The 16,748-nt window shown below is 41.4% G+C and overlaps 1 protein-coding gene across 7 annotated transcripts in view; it reads left to right on the forward strand.

Moving 5' to 3' along the window:
• Positions 1–16,748, forward strand: part of AGAP1 (ArfGAP with GTPase domain, ankyrin repeat and PH domain 1) — a 636,823-nt gene that overhangs the window by 548,160 nt on the left and 71,915 nt on the right. The window lies entirely within an intron of this gene.

The raw sequence follows: 16,748 nt of genomic DNA on the forward strand, positions 1-16,748 counted from the left end.
GCCAAGCTGACGCCTGAACCCAGCTACCACGGCAGTTAAGAAAGAATGAAGGTTACCGATTTTAAGACATACTACAGAGCATCATGGGACTGGGGGTTCATTTGATAGGAAGGAAAAGGGGTATCCCCAGTGAAGGAATAGCAACTCCTGGTGAGAGAGCAAAGACAGTGAAAGGTATTTTTTTACATAGATTTCTTTCTTTTTGTTTGCCCCTGCCAGTCAAGGAAATTTCTATTATCTTGCTGACTGGACGCAAACTTAAGGAAAGACAGACAGCTCAGGGACTAAATCCCAGAGGAAACACATGAAAGGTACAGCATACAGCAAAAGTTTACAAGACAAAGAAACAGATGTGATGGCCTATTAAAGGGAACAAGATAAGAATTCAGAGACCATCAATAAAGACCAGACTTTGGACATACCAGACAAAGACTTTTAAAAAAACATGGAGTAAAAAGCTAAAGGATTATATGAAATGATGAATGAATAATATAACAGTCTCAATAAAGAGATGGAAACTTTAAAAAGAAACTGTACAGTAATACTGGAGTTAAAGACTGCAATAACTGAAATTTAAAATTCCTAGAGGATTGCAGCAGCAGATTGGAGCAGACAGAAGAAAGGACAGTGAACAATTGAAGTGATTCAGGCTGAGGAGCAGAAAGGAAAAATAATGGAAAAAGCTAACAGAAGCCAAGAGACCTGTGGGACACCATAAAGCATACTAGTACGTGCATTATGGAAATTCCAGGAGAAGAAAGAGCGTCAGAAGGAATTTTCAAGTAGATAATGTTGGAAAACTTGCCAAAGTTAATGAAAGACATGAATATACACATTCAAGAGACCCAGTGAACTCCAGAGAGGATGAACTTGAAAATATCCATGCCCCGGCACACGATATTCAAACTGTCAAATTTCGAGAACTAGGAGAAAGTTTTGAAAGCTGCAAGAGAAAAGCACCATGAGACTTAAGTGATGATTTCTCGTGAGAAACCATGAAGGTGAGAAGGCAGTGGGGTGAAATAGTTAAAGCGCTGAGAGAAAGCATTTGCTAACTGAGAATTTTATATCCAGTGAGACTGTCTTTCAAAATGGAAGGAGAGGTTAAGACCTACTCGGATGGAAGGAGAGGGAGTTCACCAGCGCTAGAAGGCCCTACGTGGAATGCTAAACGGAGGTCTTCAGACAGAAGGGAAAGAACCCCAGACAGTGTTTCAGAGTCACAGAAAGAAAGAGAGACCTCCAGTGAAGTAACCACTTGAATAATTTAAAATGCCAGTACTATCGTATTCTATTTTTAGGTATGTCTCCACTTTTAACTTCTTGCAGGTTCTAAAATGTAAATGCATAAAAAATAATGGTAAATCTGTGGTTTGGTACCTGCAAAGTATAAAGATATCATTTGTAACAAGTACAGCAAAAAGGTGAGGTATAAAATGTATTTCATTGTACAATATATACACATATACAGTGTATGTGTATTCTAGTGAAGATAAGTTGGTATCAAATCAGATATGATTGAAGTAGATTCAGGATGTTAAACTTAAGCCCAGGGTAATAGATAAAGAAAATATCTGAAAAATATACACAGAAGGAAATAAGAAGGGGCTTAAAATGGCATACTACAAAATAAATCAAATAAATATGAAAAAGGGCATTAATGAAAGAATTGAGTGATCAAAAATGGCATAAGAATTACAAAGACCACATAGCAAAATAGCAGAAGAAAGCTCTGCATTATCAGAAATTAATTCAAATGTAAATGAATAAGACTCTCCAGTCAAAAGCCAGAGATTAACAGAAATGGATTTTTTCCTCAATAAGGTTTTTTTAATTTATAAAATAATTGTGAAATGTATATACATCAAAGAATAAACATGCAGGGGTAGCCAGGAATATTAAAAAATAAATAAAATAATGAGGAGGTACCAGCACTACCAAAAATGTAACACCATCTAAAACTACAATTGTTATAAAAGAAAGTTAATGACACAGAGAGAACAGGTAAATCAGATCATTTACTGAATAATTTTAGGTACTTGAGATATATTTCCAGAACAGAATAGAAATGCCAAGAAAAAAAAAAATGCATGGGAGAAATTAATACATAATGAGGATGGCATTCCAAATTGTAACTGAGAAGTTGAGATTTAAGGGATGATTGTGATTACTGAATCATTATATAGATATTCCCTTTTTACTTACTGGTATATTAGAGTAGACAGACAGAAATACCTGAAATCTCTGGACTGTAATCCAGCTGCTTTGATCTCTGATAATGTTTATCTTGTGCCCTTTGACTTGGCCTTGAGTGAGCCCAGAAACAATCCATCCAAATTCCAAAGCTATCTTGATAAAGGAACCTGGAGCTAATAAAAATGGGTCCATTTGACACACGCAGTAGCTTGAACTTTAACTTAGAAGGGACCTGTACCTCATCATAATACTAAAAATCATGCCCATCGTCATATGAAGGACTCCATTCAGAAATGGATTTTAAAAAGCATAACCCAGTTCAATGGTTAGAATGCCTGCCTGTCATGCAGGAAACCCAGGTTCGATTCCTGGGCAACGCAACACCCCCCCCCCGCCCAAAAAAAAAGAAAGCATGCCCCAAATCTATGCTGTTTTCAAGAGACTCACTTTGAAGTCAGACTACAAGTAGGCTGAAAGTGAAAGGATGGAGGAAGAAACATACCAGGTAAAGAGTAACCAAAAGCAACCTGAGGTTGCTATACTAATATCAGATAAAATGGACTTTAAATCAAATGCTTTTACAAGGGATGAAAAAGATCACTACATGCCAATAAAGGGGTCAATTCATCAAGAAAACATAACAATTATAAATATATAATGACCTAGTGCCAGAGCCCTGAAATATATGAAGTAAATATTGAATATTTGAAGGTAGAAATAGATGGTTCTATATTAATAGTAGGAGACTTGAAAACACCACTTTCAGTAATGGATGGAACATGTGAATAGAACATCAATAAGAAAATACACTTGACTAATAACAAAAACCAACTGTACCTAACAGGCATAAATAGAACATTTCAGCCAGTAGTTGCAGAATGCACATTCTTTAATGCACATGGGTTATTGGGACATTTTCCAGGATAGACCATAGGTTAAGTCATAAAACAAGGCTCAATAAATTTAAAAATATTCAGATCATACAATGATTCTTCTCTGACCATGATGGCGTGAAGCAAGAAATCAATAACAAAGAAAGAAATGGAAAATTCATGGACACGTGGAAATTAAACAACGTATTCTTAAACAACCAGTGGATCAAGGAAGAAGTCACAAGGAAAATTGGAAACTCTATTTAGGCAAATTAAAACAAAAACATAACAAACTAAAACTTAAGGGATGCGGCAAAGGCAGTACTGACAAGGAAATTTATAGCTCTAAATGCTTATATTTGAAAAGAAGAAAGATCTCAAATCAGAGAACTAGCCTCACAACTAGATCTAAGAAAAGGAGAGGATACTAAACCTAAAGCAAGCAGAAGTAAGTAAGTAGAGATAAATGAAATAGAGAATTAAAAAAAAAAAAGTTGGTTATTTTTAAAAATGAATGGAATTAACAAACTTTTAGGCTGACAAAATAATAGAGAGGAGGCAAATAAGAAATGATTGAAGGACATTATTACAGACCCCACAGAAATTTGAAAGATTATGAGAGAATACTGAGCAACTGTATGTCAACAGATTAGAAAACCTAGATAAAATGGACGAATTCTTAGAAACTACCAATACTGACATGAAGAAATAGAAATAGAAGCTCTCAACAGACCAATAACAAGTCAAGAGATTGAATCAGTAATCAAAAACCTCCCAACAAACAAAAGCTCATGATCAGATGGCTTCCCCGGTGAATTTTACTGAACATTCCAAGAAGAATTAGCAGCAGTCTTTCATCATAAGCATTATGGGAATCCATAATTCAAAATTGAAGATGAGCCCTTCCTTCTTAACTCATTCTGTGAGACCAACAGCACCTTAGTACCAAAGCCAGATTAAAGATATTAAAGATACCAGGAGAAAAGAAAATCCACAGACCAATGTCTGTTATGAACATAGATGTAGAAATCCTCGACAAAATGCTAGCATCCCAAATCCAATGACACATTAGAAGAATCGTACACCATGATCAACTGGAATTCATTCCTCTTATGCCAGGGTGGTTCAAGATAAGAAAATCAAGTAATGTAATACACCACATTAATAGAGGAAAAGGGAACGCCACATGATCATCTCAATTGATGCAGAAAAGGCATTTGACAAAATCCAGCACCCTCTTGATAGAAAACACTCAGAAAACAAAGAATAGAAGGAAACTTCCTCAACATGATAAAGGGCATATATGAAAAACTCACGGCTAACATCGTACTAAATGATGGCAAACTGAAAGCTTTCCCTCTAAGATAAGGAAGAAGACAACAATGCCCACTGTCACCACTGTTATTCATCATTGTACAAGAAATTCTAGCTAGAGCAATTAAGCAAGAAAAGAAATAAAAGCTATCCAAATTGAAAAAGAAGTAAAATTTCCCTATTTGCAGATGACATGCTCCTGTATTTAGAAAATCCACCATAAAGCTACTAGAGCTAATAAGCAAAGTCATCAAAGTGGCAGGGTACAAGATCAACATGCAAAAATCGATAGTGTTTTTGTCTAGTAGTAATGAGCAATCTGAAGAGGAAATTTTAAAATTCCTTTTACAATAGCAATGAAGAGAATCAAATATCTCAGAATAAATTTAAACAAGAATTTTAAGGTTTGTATTCAGAAAACCACAAACATTACTAAAAGAAATTTAAAACAAACTAAATACATAGAAGGAAATTCTGCATTCATGGACCAGAATTCTAAATATTGTTAAAATGTTAATTGTGCACTAAGCAATTTACAGATTCAGTGTAATCCCAGTCAGAATTCCAACAACCTTTTTTCACAGAAATGGAAAAGTCATTCACCAGATTTACGCAGAAGGGTAGGAGCCCCTGCATCGCCAAACCCATCCTGAGAAAGAGGGAAGTGGAGGAAGCACGCTTCCTAACTTTAAAACTTATCACAGGAGCCCCGTGGAGTAAGACACTTCTGTACTCCTTTTTCCCATAGCCTGAAGCTGTTCTCCAAAGTCTTTGCATGGATAAAGTCTAAAGGAGTACACTCACATGGATTAATGTTCAATGTTGTGGCAAAGTGTTTTCTTTTTTCCTTTTTTCTTCAATTTTTATTTTTCTGAGCACCTGAAATTCAAGCCATGCTCTGTGATAACACCTCCTGGATAGCAGCTTAAGGAAGAGATGCCTCAGAGTCTAAATTGCACCAGTAACACCATAAAAGTACTGAAATGTAGAGATTCCAACAAAAGATTATGAAATGTGCAAAGAAACAGGAAGTGATAGATAGCCAGGCAAAGGAGCAGATCAAAGCTTTAGAAATGATCAGTGAGGGTGATCAGACCTGAGACATTTCAGACAAAGAGGTTTTTTTTTTTTTAATGTTCCAAAATATGCTGAAAGAGCTAAAGAAAAACATGGGCAAAGCACTAAAGGAAATCAGAAAATAATATATGAGTACAAAGAGAATATTAATAAAATGAAAATTATGAAAAGGAACCAAACATAGCCGAAGACAACAGTAACAAAAATTTAAAATTCCATGGAGGAGCTTAACAGGAGATTGGAGCTGAAAGAAGAAAAGAATCAGTGAATCTGATGATGAAACAATGGCATAATCCTTTTTGAAGAACAGAAATACCAGAGAATGAAGAAAAGTGAGCAGGTCCTGAGGAACCTGTGGACACTGTCACGCAACATTGTGGGATTTCCAGAAGGAGAAGAAAGAGAGAAAGGAGCAGAGAGAACCTTAAAGGAATAATGGCTGAAAACTTCCCACATTTGATGGAAGACACGAATATACATGTCCGAGACACTCAACAAACTCCAAATAAGATAAACCCAAGTGGGCCCACACCATTCCATGATATAATCAGACTGACGAATGCCAAAGGTAAAGAGAGAATTTTGAAAGCTGCAAGAGAGAATCAACCTGTCACCTACAAGAGAGCCTCAAAAAGATTAAATGCTGATTTCAGAAACCAGGGAGGCAAGAAGGCAGCGGTAAGATTAATTTAAAGTTCTAGTAGGGGAAAAAAAAAAAAGGTCAACTGAGTATTCTGTATTTTGGCAAAACTGTCTTTCAAAAATGAGGGAGGAATTAAGATATTTGTTTATAAACAAAACCTTAGGGATTTGATCACCACTAGACTGGCCCTTTGAAAAGTGCGAGAGGGGGTTCTGCAGGTTGAAAGGAGAAGACACTGGACAAGTGACTGAAGCCACACGAAGAAATAAAGACCTGCAGCAAAGATAATGACGTGGGTAAATACAGATACTAGTACTATCATTTTTTGATTTGTTACTCCACTTTTAACTTCCTAAGGGATCTAAATGGCACATGCATAAAACGTAATGATAAATCAATGGTTTTGAACTCATAATGTATAGATATATTTTTGAATATAAGAACTACATAAAAGTAGGGGAATGGATAAGTATAGGAATATGGTTTATGTAGCTATTGAAATTGTTAACTTGGTATCAAAGCAAAAGAGAGATTTTTGTAGGTTTAAGAGGTTACATAACCTCTCAACTCTGTTTGAAATCTCTCAACCACTGAAATTTTATTTTGTCTCATTTCTATCTTCCCCCTTTCGGACAGAAGGTTTTCTCAATCCCTTGATGCTTAATCCCAGCTCATTCTAGGATTTCTGTCCCACATTGCCAGGGAGTTTTACACCTCTGGGAGTCATGTTCCACATAGAGAAGGGGAGGGCAGTGGGTTTGCTTGCCATACTGGCTGAGAGAGAGAGAGAGGCCACATTTGAGCAACAAAAGAGGTTCTCTGGGGGTGACTCTTAGGCCTAATTTTAAGTAGGCTAATCTGTCCTTTCAGGGATAAGTTTCTTATGAACAGACCCCAAGACTGAGGGCTCGACCTTTTGATTTGATTCTCCCCACTGCTTGTGAGAATATCAGGAGTTCTCCAAATGGGAAAGTTGAATTTTCTCCCTTTCTCACCATTCCCCCAAAGGGACTTTGCAAATACTTTTTTATTCACTGTTCAAATTTATCGGGCATCACTCTGGGACTTATCAGGACATCCTTCTGGACAAACCTACAAGATCTCATGCCCTGTTCAGGGTTCCTTGTACTTATGGTGTTCAATTAAATTGTCCATATAAGTTATGGTAGGAAATGTGCTAGTCAAAATATAAATTCTGTACCAAATAAAGATTTTTTGCTTTAGCTGCACACATAAGTTTGAAGTTTTAAAGTATGAATTACCATCTATTTTCTGTACCTTGCAATATTGACATTCCTTTGTTCTTCCTCATGCAAAAACATTTTTTAATTTGTACATTTAGTCACTGTCATTGTATACTCTAGGCATTCCTAGATTATACCATCTCAGTCTTTATCGTCTGTCTTTCCTTCTGGTTTCATTTGTGCCCCAGCCGTCCTCCCTCTATCATTCTCACATTCAGCTTCACTCAGTATACTAACATTGTGCTACAATTAGGAAGTATGGTACTACCGATTTCTGAATGTTTACTGTCAATCCTGTTGTACAATCCATATTTCTTTAGCTCCAATTAACCATTATCTACCATATTTCTGTCTCCTGACGGCCTCTGTTCTCAGTTGAAATTCTCCAAGTTCATTCATTAATGTTCATGTCAGTGAGGCCACACAGTATTTGTCCTTTTGTTTCTGGCTATTCTCACTCAGCATAATGTCCTCAAGATCCATCCATGTTGTTACATGCTTCATGACTTTATTCTGTCTTACAGCTGCATAACAGGTCATCGTATGTGTATACCACAGCATGTTTAGCCACTTGTCTGTTGATGACAGAGGACATTTGGGTTGATTCCATCTCTTGGAAATTGTAAATAACAGTGCTATAAACATTGGTGTGCAAATTTCCATTTGTGTCCTTGCCCTCGTGTCCTCTGAATGGTATTGCCAGATTGTATGGCAGTTCTATACTGAGCTTCCTGAGGAATTGCCACACTGCCTTCCACAGTAATTGTACCATTTTACATTCCCACCAATAGTGGATAAGTGTGCCTCTTTCTCCACATCCTCTCCAGCACTTGTCGTTTTCCGTTTTATTGATAATTGCCATTCTGGTGGGTGTGAGATAATATCTCATTGTGGTTTTGATTTCTATTTCCCTAATAACCAAGGAAGTTGAGCATCTTTTCATGTGCCTTTTAGCCATTTGTATTTCCTCTTCTGAGAAGTGTCTATTCATGTCTTTTGCCTATTTTGTAATTGGGTTGTTTGTCTTTTTGTTGTTGAGTTGTACAATCTCTTTATATATTCTAGATACTAGACCCTTATCGGATATATCGCTTCCAAATATTGACTCCCATTGTGTAGGCTATCTTTTTACTTTCTTGACAGAGTACTTTGATGACAAAAGTGTTTAATTTTGAGGAGTTCCCCTTTATCTATTTCTTTCTTCAATGCTCGTGCTTTGGGTGTAAGATCTAGGTAACCGCCTCCTATTATAAAATTTATAAGATATTTCCCTACATTTTCTTCTAAAAGTTTTATGGTCTTAGAACTAATGTTTAGGTCTCTGATGCATTTTGAAGTTAATTTTTGTATAGGGTGTGAGATATGGATCCTCTTTCATTCTTTTGCATGTGGATATCCAGTTCTCCAAGCACGATTTATTGAAAAGACTTTTCTGGCTTTGTGCATAAATATTTACAATTATTATGTCTTCTTGTTGAATTGTTCCTTTTATTAATACACAGAGTCCTTCTTTGTCTCTTTTAATTGTTTTACATTTGAAGTTTAATTTGTTGGATATTAGTATAGCTACTCCTGCTCTTTTCTGATTGTTGATTACATGAAATATCTTTTCCCAACCTTTCACTTTCAACCTATATTTATCCTTGGGTCTAAAATGCATCTTCTGTAGACAGCATATAGATGGGTCCTGTTTTCTAATCCATTCTGCCAGTCTATGTCTTTTGATTGAGGAGTTTAATCCATTAACATTTAGTGTTATTACTGTAAGGGCAATACTTTCTTCTACCATTTTGCCTTTTGGATTTTATATGTCATATCTAATTTTTCTTCTTTTTACCTTTGCTGATAGTCTTCATTTCTACACTCTTCTCCACATCTCTCTCTCCTGTCATTTTCTATCTGTCTCTAGTGCTCCCATTACTATTCCTTGCAGAGCCGGTCTCTTGGTCACAAATTCCCTCAGTGATTTTTTTGTCTGAAAATGTTTTAATTTCCCCCTCATTTTTGACGGACAATTTTGCTGGATATAGAATTCTTGGTTGGCAGTTTTTCTCTTTTAGTATCTTAAATATATCATACTACTGTCTTCTCACCTCCATGGTTTCTGCTGAGAAATCTATGCATAGTCTTATTGGGCTTCCCTTGTATGTGATAGATTGCTTTTCTCTTGCTGCTTTCAAAATTCTCTCTCTCTCTTTGACATCTGACTTTCTGATTAGTAAGTGCCTTGGAAAATGTCTGTTTGAATTTATTCTGTTTGGGGTATGCTGTACTTCTTGGATCTGTAATTTCAAGTCTTTCATAAGTGTTGGGAATTTTTCAGTGATTATTTCCTCCTTTAGTTTTCCTTCTCCTTTTCTCTTCTCTGCTCCTTCTGGACACACACAACGCATTTATTTGTGCACATCATGTTGTCATTCACTGCCCTAAGTCCTTGCTCATATTTTTCCATTCTTTCCCCTATATTTTCTTTTGTTTGTCAGATTTCAGATGTCCTGTCCTCCAGTTCACTAATCCTATCTTCTGTCTCTTGAAATCTAACATTGTAGGTTTCCACTGGTTTTTTCATCTCTTCTCCTGTGCCTTTCATTCCCTTAAGTTCTGTGATTTGTTTTTTCAGTCTTTCGATTTCTTCTTTTTGTTCATCCCTTGCCTTCTCTATATCCTCCCTCAATTCATTGATTTGATTTTTGGTGAGATTTCCCATGTCTGTTCAAACATTCCAAATTAATTGTTTCAACTCCTGTAACTCCTGTATCTCATTTGAATTGTTGGTTTGTTCCTTTGTCTGGGCCATATCTTCAATTTTCCTAGTCTGATTCGTTATTTTTTGCCCATGTGTAGATATTTAATTTCCTTAATTAGTTTATTCTGGAAATTGTTTTCAGTTTTTTATCAAGGATTTTCTTGCTAGATGACTTTGTTGTCTATCTGTTCATTAACATTCAGTTCAGCTTATTCTAGACCTCCAGCTTAGGTTTTGTTTGACAGATCAGAATTTTTCAGTTCTTGTTTTCTTGTTTCTTGCCCTGCCTGTGTGTTGCTTTTTTTTTTTTTTTTTTTTTTTTTCTGCTTAGGAGGGTCTACTTAAGTATTATAGACCCCAGATTTTCCTAGACCAAACTGGTCTCCTCTCAGGAGGAAAGAGTCACCTGCCTCAGTTTTCCCTGAGGATGAGACCCAGCAGGTTGAAAGCCTTTCCTATGAAGCCTCTGGACTCTGTGATTTTCCTGTCCTGCCCAGTGTGTGGGTTTGTCTACCTGTGGGTCCCACCAGCATAAGGTGATGCAGTACTTTTAACTTCAACAGACTCTCCCTGCTGGGGATTGGTTGAGACAGAGAAGAGGTTGTAGGATGGCTTAAATCACTTCACTTTTCCAGTTCCTGAGATCTGAATTCCTTGAGGGAGGGATTCCATCTGAGCTGGGTGGGCCCCACCCCTCTTCTGGGGAAGGCAGAGCTTCCAGGGAATTACTTCCTTTCACCTGACCAACCTCTTTGACTGTCAGACAAGCTTAATTCTGCCCTTCCCTGGGGGATTTTTGAGCCTGAGAAGCCTTTCAGTTGTATCCAAATAGTAGTCAAGCTGTAGAAACACAACCACAAAAAAAGGAAATCCTTTTCAAAGCAGAACCCCCATTCTGCAGGTTTACCAATCAAGAACTTAAGTTGGTACGTTGCTTTATGTATCTCCAGGTCCTGTGTGCCCCCTCCTTTCCTTCAGGGCCCATACTGTTTCAAGTATTTTATGCTGTCTGATCCCAAAAAGAACTCTTTTTTTTCTTTTCTTATTTTCTCTTTTTGCATGAGCCCTGCCCCCTCTGCGCCAGGGCAAAAACCAGTAACCACAGCTTTTATTCAAGGTTTTGCTGAACTGGGAGCCTATTTTCAGCAGTCAGAATTTGTTAATTAATTTCACATTTGGACCTTAGTTGAGCTCAGGCCCTTGCTGTTGGTAAAGTCTCTTTCCTTTCCCCTCCGGGAAGTAGCCTGTGGGGGAGGGGAGCTGGCCTCCGTGGCTTGGGGGACTCACAGTTCTGGGGGGGCTCGCAGTCGGTACAGCTTGTCCAGGCTGGTGAACCCTGAGTGTCCATCACTGACGTGGCCCCAGAAGTTGTTCTGTCCTATCCTGCCATTTACTAGCTGCTCTGGAGGATAAACTAAATTCCACACCCCACTAAGCCACTATCTTGGACCTCCCTCCTTATAAGAGTTTTTAATCATGTTGTTTTCCCTTATTAAATGTTTTCCTTCTTGCTTGGGAAGTTACATGTTCTATTTATTTTCTTCTAGAGGATATCCTGATATCTTACTGTGAGTACCTATTTTACCACAATCTAAAGTTAATTCTCAGCTCCTGCTATGAAACAATTCAAGGTTCACAGAACATTGTACCTTTATTGTCCTCACCCCCACTTTCAAGTTCTGTGATATTTTGTTCCTTCCCCAAATGAGACATTTTTATTGGAAGTAACATTTAGTATAACATTTGCTTGGATTCATCTACGTATTTATCTTTCCATTTGCTCACTAATCCTTTTATCTCAACCCTTCCTTCTAAGATCTCCCTGAAGTATACTTTTCATACTTCCTTTAATGGAAGTCTATTGGGAATAAGGACTTTAAACATTTTTTGTAATAAAAGATATTTTTCTTGAAAGAGAGTTTTCTTGGAATCCCATTGCTAGACTGTCATTATTTTCTCTTAGGACTCTTAAGATATTATCTTAAAGTCTTGCAGCTTTGATTGTCACTCTTGAGATGTCTGTCATGCATCTTTGACATTCTTTTAAACACGATCTGTTTTTTTCTGGCTGTTCTTAAGATCCTCTGTTTGTCTTTGGTTTTCCACAGCTCCAAAAGCCTTTTGTGTGGTTTCCTTTGTAGTAACTCTTCTTCCTGCATCTACAAGTCCGTTTATTTGAACAATCCTGTAAAATTCTAACTGTTCTGTCTGGCAATTAGATGTATGCTATACCTTTCCATTTTCTCCACACCTGGCCATCTCTCCTTCACAGTGTCCACCTTCCTTGTCATTCTGAGTGTATGTGCCAGCCAGTTTCTCCAGTTCTGTCTTCCGGGTCAGCAGTTCTCTCCTCAGCTCTTTAACTCGTCCACTGAGGGTTTTGTTTTGCTTGTTTGTTAACAACTATAATTTGTCTTTCCAAAGGGTCTACCTTTATTTTTCCACAAGCTACCTGGTCACTTTTGGGGTGGTTTCCTGTTGCTTTAATATTTAGAGGCATTGCGTTTTTCAGTTCTTCAGACATTTCATACGTAGTTATTTTCCATCCTGGGCCTGTAATATTTCAGCTGTAAGTCTATTGTCTTGTTTCTTTTGTGTTTGGTGGTCTTTGGATTTGAGTTCATTTGGTTCATCTTTGTCCGTGGGAGTCTTTCTTTCAGAGAATATGTGAGAAGTCACGGAACTCTGCAGACCTGGGCCCCACAGCCCTTTCCGTCCAGGATGCTGGATGCAGCCTCCTGGCTTTGCACCCCCTGCCTTATCGTGACCGTATTTGTGCTGCCACTAACCATGTTTGCCTCTTAGGGTAGGATTCACCTTTGCAGGTGTTTAGCTCTTAATGACCCCTGTTCTAGTTTCAACTCAGATTTGTATTTGTTATGTATTTATTTTTTGCTGCAGGGAAAGGGAGTCCTTGAAGATGGCATCTTACTGCAGTCCTATCAATGTAATAAAGAGTGTGTTTCATACAGAATCCAGCTGTTTTGTAAGAAAAGTCCTTCCACATATCTTCTCTGCTATATTGTCCAGGTGGTTAGGCCTGAATATATGTAATAAAAGAAATGAAGAATCCAAATACATCATTACGCCCCTACGTACTAGATTTTTTTCTGACCAACCCCAGCCATCACTGTTTCTCATAATTTGTCTTTTCCTTTTTTGAGTAGTAATACGGACTTACAATTTTACATGCCCTCATGTTATTCTAGTTTATAACAATTTGGTTTTTTGATGTTCAAATTACGATACCTGGCCATGTTGGAGTCTCTTTAAACTTGCTGCTTTGCTCTTTCTGCCCTGCCCCATACTTACTTGAACACACCTTACTTTATAGCAACATCAGATGGCCCAGCCCCATCTCGCTCCCTTTGTGGCCTGAGTGTGGGGCTTGTCCGCCTCTTGGCATCATAGGCATCCCCACAGACTGTGCTGCAGCAGCCTGTAGGCTCTGGTATGGCTGGACACTGGGCTCCTCGCCCAGCCTCACTTGTGATGGGCTGGTTGGCCCCTGTAAACTGAGGGAAGTGAAAGGAGCTATTTCTAAGATGCCTTCTAGCTCTCAAGTTCTGTAATCTGGTCATAGCTGCAGGTGCCTGTAAACAGTGGCCTCTGCTCAGCAGAGGGTCCCAGAAAACTCTAAGAGATTGAGGGGCAGGGGTATGGAGGGCACCATACTTTGGCAAGAGCCATGTTTTAAGTTAAGAGGCCCAAGAACGGAGTCAGCTCCCACCCCTCACGCGGCAGGAACCACAGCTCCCTCCCCACTGCATTGCCCCCCTTTCAGGGGGCTTTCCAGACATCCCACACAGCACTTTAGCTCACTTCTTGCTGGCCAGAATGTGGTTAGAAGGGTGCTCTAGCTTTGTGGGGGCTCCATAGCTAAAGGGGGGAGGCATGTGGCTGTTAGCAGGCAGCCTGTGCACTGACATGGGTAGCGAGTAAGCGGGCAGGAAACATCGGGAGGAAAGGGTGGTGATTGCACTGGCCCCCAAGGAAGAGGGGCTTCTCCAGAGCTGGCAGATGAGGCAGCAAGGCCTGGAAGAACAGACCAGGAGGGCATGGCCATCGGCACGTTCCTCTGGCCCCCAATGGGGGACAGTCCACAGAGGGCATGCGGGCTGGGGAGGGAGCGAGGCTGGGCCATGCCACACGATAGCACGAATGCATTAGACGGCAGGCCCCAGGGGACGTTTTAGGGCTGGCCCAGTCCAGGGAGACCATCAGGCAAGTTCCCAGGCATGGAAGTAGAAGTGGCGAGAAGGCACAGATTGGGAGACACTCGGCAGCGTTGCGCCCAGGTAGCTGGCCATGGTGCAACTGGAAGAGTGGACCCAGGTGATTTCAAGGTATTAATGCTAGAAATTGGCTTGTGACCATTAGCAGATACTAGACTCCCCCAAAGAGGAGCATTTGAACCCCACAGGATCTATTGTATGTATTAAATTAAATGCGAGAACAGAATTTTCAAGGAGTGTCAAATGCATTTAAAGAGCCCAAACGCTGAGACTGTGGGATTGGAGATACAGATCTGAGAATCGTCCATGTGGGTTGGAAGTGATTCTCTGCATCTCCGCTGAAGGGCACGTGGAGAGGCAGCTGGAGGAGAGGAAGAAGGCACAGTAGAGGGCTGGAGAGGCCCCATGGTTAGGGCTGGTGGTGCCTCTGCCCACCTGGCCTCGGGCCCGCATTGCTCAGTCAACTCCAGGAGCCCAGAGTCAGCCTTGGCATCCTCCATTTCGATCCCCTGCAGCCGCTGAAGCCCATGACAGTGGACGGAGAACCATCTTCCGTCACTGCCACAGGACCTCAGTGCTGCAAGTCCTGTCCAGTCACTTGTGAGATGCTGGAATCCCTCCGCTCTCCTGCTGGAAGGACAACACAGCCAGGATATAAATCCCTCAAGTAAGAGGACCCCCCAAAATGGCTCTTCCTTCTGCAGATCGTTGCGAAAAAGAGGGAGTCTTCTGCGTCGGGGACCCCTGTCGGTCGGTCTGTCCAAGGCTGACTTCTCCAGAGACCCTTTGCTGTCAGCTGGACCTTCCGACTGCAAGTTCAGCTCTTCTTTCCCTCTAGTTCCAGCAAATGTTGTCATTATTCTGGCTAGCCACGCGAGCAGGAAAGCTTGATAACAGACCAGTTTAACTGGGAAACTGGTCGTTGTCATTTTTTTCACGAGAAGATCCAATAAATCCTAATCAGAGGGGACGTTGTTCTGTGAATTTCACAGACTTCAAAAAGCACCAGCCCGTTGAGTTAGAACTCCTAATGAACAGTGTCCCTTCCCACTCTTAAATCGCCAAGTTTTCCTTAGGGTCAAACTGTGAGTTACATCATTCTTTCCTGCCTTACCTATCGCTTTGCTAGGACAATTTTGCATAAAGCATATGAATTGGGGCCCAGTCTTGTAAGAATTAGGGGTGAAAGAGCTGTCACAGGCATCGTGTCAGAACTTGAAGGTCATGAGCCAAGAACCTGGGCCTTTCAGTCCCATGCTGTAGTGGCTCAGCGGCGGGTCAGGGGACAGGGCGGGGGCAGGGTTCAGGTAGGGTGCAGGGTGAGGAGGGGCCAGGTGCAGCGCAGCCACCTGGGGCATCACAGGTCGTCTTGTCAACAGAAAGCCGAGCTGTCCCCTGGTGTCAGGGGCGGTGTGTCATACAGCTTCCGGAGCCCAGTGGATTGGAGTGGAATTAGTGATAAATCCCTCACTTCCTGAGCTCCTGTCACAAGCTCTCCAGAACCCGGCACCCAGACAGAACCCGAAACTCAGAGTCCGGGAACCGTGGAGATTCTGAGCGCGAGGGAGCTGTGGCCCCGGCCAGGGAACTGGCTGCCCTTACAGGGGCGTTGGGGAGACATGTGGGGTGGGCAGCACCAGCCATGTCCAGGCCCCCGAGCCCAGGACTGACCTTTGTCCAGTGCTTTGCCCCAGCCCCCGTCGCGGTGGGGGTGTGGGGATCCCGGACCCTTGGTTGCTGTCTTCGGGACAGTGCCGTCCACGCCCCTCGGCTCCACACACCCTGTTCGGAGAACCCCGTCGCCGAACGCCTTGCGGGGGATGTGCCCCCTCACCCTACCAGATGGACGTCCAGCGCATTGGGGACGCAACTCCACGGGCTGCGTTCTCTCACATGCCACTCCATTAGCAGGACACGGAGAGGTTCCCCGAGGCTGTGGTGTAGTGATACCACGCCCCAGAGGGCTCAGCCTCTGGACCCCACCTGGGAGTGGGCCTCAGGGAGAAGGGGGAGGCTGTGTGTCTCATGAGGGGATGAGGAGGGGGCCGGGGCTGGTGAGGGAGCCGCAGGCCACGGGAGGGGGAGCAGTGATGGAGACGACAGCGACGACATCAGGCTCATCGGGTTGTCCTGGCACACCTAGTCCTTGCACCAGCCTCTTCCACCTGCTCATCAGAGTACGTTGTGTCTGAAAATGCAGATCCAGACTCTTTACGGGCTGCTCGTACCTGGCTGGGCTTCCTCTGTGGGGCCTCCTGTCCTGTCGCCCTGTCCTAGGTGTCCCCGTGCAGAGGCTGCACAGAGCTGGGAAAGCGGACAGAAGCCAGCCCATGGCGCGTCTCCCGTGGGCAGCCCAGCGCCGGGTCCGTTTGCCTGGCAGGGGTGTGTGCTGGGCGGGAGGGACCTGCGCCCCCGTCGTGG

The sequence above is a fragment of the Tamandua tetradactyla genome, chromosome 3 (genome assembly GCF_023851605.1).
Source record: "Tamandua tetradactyla isolate mTamTet1 chromosome 3, mTamTet1.pri, whole genome shotgun sequence".
Classification (NCBI taxonomy): domain Eukaryota; kingdom Metazoa; phylum Chordata; class Mammalia; order Pilosa; family Myrmecophagidae; genus Tamandua; species Tamandua tetradactyla.